Source organism: Saccostrea cucullata, unplaced genomic scaffold (genome assembly GCF_032062105.1).
Source record: "Saccostrea cucullata isolate Sc308-1 unplaced genomic scaffold, CSIRO_AGI_Scuc_v1 ctg7169, whole genome shotgun sequence".
NCBI lineage: Eukaryota > Metazoa > Mollusca > Bivalvia > Ostreida > Ostreidae > Saccostrea > Saccostrea cuccullata.
This window is the reverse complement of record NW_026931778.1, coordinates 42885-46670: the sequence shown is the minus strand read 5'-3', so window position 1 is coordinate 46670 and position 3786 is coordinate 42885. Positions and strand designations below refer to the sequence as shown.

General features: G+C 32.4%; 1 long non-coding RNA gene across 2 annotated transcripts; it reads left to right on the top strand.

Annotated features, from left to right (window-relative positions):
* Positions 1-349: 349 nt before the first annotated feature.
* Positions 350-3586, top strand: LOC134233518 (uncharacterized). 2 transcript variants are annotated; one of them, XR_009985013.1, is made up of 3 exons: positions 350-379; positions 1701-1773; positions 3323-3586. It is a non-coding gene; the product is annotated as an uncharacterized LOC134233518 (long non-coding RNA). The 2 variants fall into 2 exon arrangements; XR_009985012.1 differs by lacking the exon at positions 350-379 and adding an exon at positions 742-771.
* The last annotated feature ends 200 nt before the right edge of the window (positions 3587-3786 follow it).

Genomic DNA, 3786 nt, shown 5'->3' with positions numbered 1-3786 from the left:
GACACCTGCCCTCACGTGCCATTTCAGGTGGAGACACGTGCCACGAAGACACCTGTCACTGTGTATGTTTTGTATATTCTATGGAAACATTACAGACGGTTTTGTATCTAAGGAAACGTTACGAGCATGTACACACACAGTCTCCGGTAACGTTAAATTCTTTTAAATTTTTAACGTTACAGAGGAAGTGATTCCACTAATCTAAGGTAACGTTACAGAGGAAGTTACCCCACTAATCTAAAAAACGTTACGTATATATACCCCACTAATCTAAGGAAACGTTATAAGAAAGAAAAAGGTAACATAATATAAGGGAACGCTAAAATAACCCCACAATCTAAGGTAACGTTACAGAGGAGGTGTACCCCACTAATCTAAGGTAACGTACAGAGGAAGTTTAAGGTAACGTTACAGAGGAAGTGTACCCCCTAATCTAAGGTAACCGTACAGAGGAAGTATTACCCACTAATATACGGTAACTTTACAGATTAGGTGTTCCCCACTTTTCTATGGTTTAGTTACTGTTGATGTTCAGCCCACTAATCTAAGGTAACGTTACAGAGGAAGTATACCCCACTAATCTAAGGAAACTCTACAGAGGAAGTATACCCCACTTATCTAAGGTAACGTTACAGAGGAAGTATACCCCACTAAACTAAGGTAACGTTACAGATGAAGTGTACCCCACTAATCTTAGGAAACGCTACAGAGGAAGTATACCCCATTAATCTAAGGTAACGTTACAGAGGAAGTATACCCCACTAATCTAAGGTAACGTTACAGAGGAAGTGTACCCTACTAATCTAAGGTAAAGTTACAGAGGAGGTGTACCCCACAAATCTAAGGTAAGCATTATAAGAAAACTGGTGTCGGTTTCATTGATTTGAATGATTATTGTACATTTACGCCACAATTGCAGCCATATTTCAGAGGTGTGAATTTAAAAATGTATGAACAGTTTTGAAAGTTTTTTGGTTAAGTTTCTCTGATGGCCCTAAATGAAACTTTTTGAAAACCAGCATGCCAGTCCCTTGATTCTTGACATGGGAAACCGTTTTCGACATACTTGGAATTTGAAAATAAAATCAGTTAACTTGATAATTAAAAAAAAATGCTAATAAAAATGTCCTATTTAAACTTATTTGCAGAAATTAGTTTCTTGCAAGTATTGTCAAATTACAATAGGATTTAAACTTGTAAAAAGATCATTTATTGTCGTAATTCACACCATTAAAAAAAGTTTATTTCGAACAGGTTTAAACTCAAAACATTCTAGAAGTATATTGATTGTATTTATAAACCAGTCGCAAGATTTGCATTTAGGTTAATATTCCCCGCTCAGTAAATATGAATGGATAATCCTTGTATGTCCAAATCTCATTCTTTAAATAATGAATTCGTCCTGGCCTTTCAGGCCGAAGTCAGATGATAAACTTTGTTCTGTATGGTATACAGTTAATTATTATTACAAAAATCCCTTAACATTTGCAAAAGAAAATTAACGCAAAGTTATCATAAGTACTTAAAATTATTGTAAGGAAGTTTCATATTGAGCAATTTTTTTAATCAGTATTGGTCTTTCTTACTGATGTTTTGATTCAGCGTCTTTAGACAACTCATGTCTTTTACAAAGCAGTCTGTGCTCTTTTTTATCGTTATTAACATTATTATTAAGAACTCGTTTGTTACATTTCTTTTAGAGCTCTGGGTATAGGACTTGCCTCGTGTTCTGCCAGAGTAGGAGGGATAATTTCACCGTACGCAGCACTTTTTGTGAGTATTTTGTTTGGTCTATACGTGGGCCGTTCAAAAATTACGTGGACTTGTTGCACAGAAAAAATATTTGACGACAAAATCGGGCAAAATTCACAAATAATATAAAAGAATCTTTACTTATATGGTCTGCAAAATTTCATATTAAAATGTTGTAAATTGGTATTAATTTTGAGTGATTTTTCAGGACATATTATTAAGTCACGGAGCAGCAAAATCCTCGACGTCAAGGGCATTATAAAAAAATATGTGATTGAACTTTCATTTGCTCAACATTTTAGCAAGAGTACTGTACAGTTTGTGTTACCTTATCTACTCAACATCCAAACACCATTTCTTGTCAAGCTTAAAATCTATTAAACAAGTAAAGAACATTCTATTTTGTTTTAAAGCCAAACACTGCAGGTACTTATGAGATATAGTGTGATATTGATGACTCTGAATCACGTTCTTTACAGTCCGGATAAAGTTTTCGTCGATAATCTTCTTCCCGTCCTCCCGTATAGCCTTTTTACAGAGGTTTTACGGTCTAAAATTTCAATTTGCTATTTGTGGACAAATGTCCCAAATACCCTAGTTTACTACATGTTTTATTATGGATATTTTGAATATTTATCTATGTTGGCGATATCTCGAGCATTACACATAATTTAACAAAATGTGGTGCGCCGTCAATTCAGGAGACGTCATTTTCACAGTCGTTTTCATGGGATACGCATCAAAGAAAAATCACTATATTTTTGTTAGTGCTCCAAATATCACGTCAGAAATCTAAATACATAATAATAGAACAATTTAAAGATACATTTGAAAAAATTGTCGGAAAATATCGCGAATTATAGAAAATTAATGAGTTAAATTTTGGACTCCGCATGCTTTTGCTTCAGATTTTTTGTCGTTCTCCGTACCTCTCCATCGGCGATATCTACATACCGATAATTTTAGTAAAATTTATATAAAATGCAGAAATTTTGCCAAAAATTTATTGGAATCTTTAAGATACATATTCCTGAGAAATTTCATAACTATATGACGTCTGTAAGAGTAAATAATAACACAGTCCGCGTAATTTTTGAACGGCCCTCGTATAAATGTTGTCCTTGAACACATTACAAAGAAACAATTTGATTATTCCGCGCGAAAGTATGATTGTAAATATTCTAAGGTTGTTTTATTAAGTAGTTTACTTCTGTATTCTAATAATGAAAAAAAAAGTTTAACGCATAAAGAATTAATATGTCATTGACTTCCTTATGAAATTATCAACTTTTGATTTATGTTTTATTTTAAATATGTAGAACAGCTTTCCCTTTTGTTATTACAAAAGAAATGTGGTTTTAATAATTTTGCAGTTTTTGCTAAACGCACTTCAAATCTATTTTGATTAAATGTGAAAAATTAAATAAACAAGGGCTGTTGGTATTCTTTTAAAAAAACAAGTAAGATTTTTTTCACCTTATTTTGTGAAGTTGATCATTTAAAAAAACTGCAAACAGACATTTATATAACATATTTCAGAAATCTCAGCTTAATTAACTTTTAATTTCAGGGAACTCATATCCCCTGGGGACCAGGAGTGGTGTTTGGAATTTTGTCAGTATTGGTGACTATTTTGATAATATGGTTACCCGAAACAACTGGGAAAGAATTGCCCAACACTCTTGAGGAGGTTAATGAACTTTATGTCCTCAAGAAAGATGATCATGTAAATGTTTCTGATTCAACTAATATGAAATTTTGAAGATTTCATGTTTTTTAATCAGGACAATTCCTTCTAAACAAATCCTCATGAATTGACTAATGGTGATTGAACGCTAAGTTAATAATACTTTTTTGTTTTTCCTTTATGATTATTAAGAAAAAAATGAAGATGCATTTAAGAATAAATTTTTGAGATCGTTCACTGTTCGTTATCACCATTCTCTCATTTCATCTGATTTAAAAATATTTCTTAATGAATGCAAACAAAATAAAAGAATTGAGAGAACGTTTTATTATGTATCTTTCCATAAT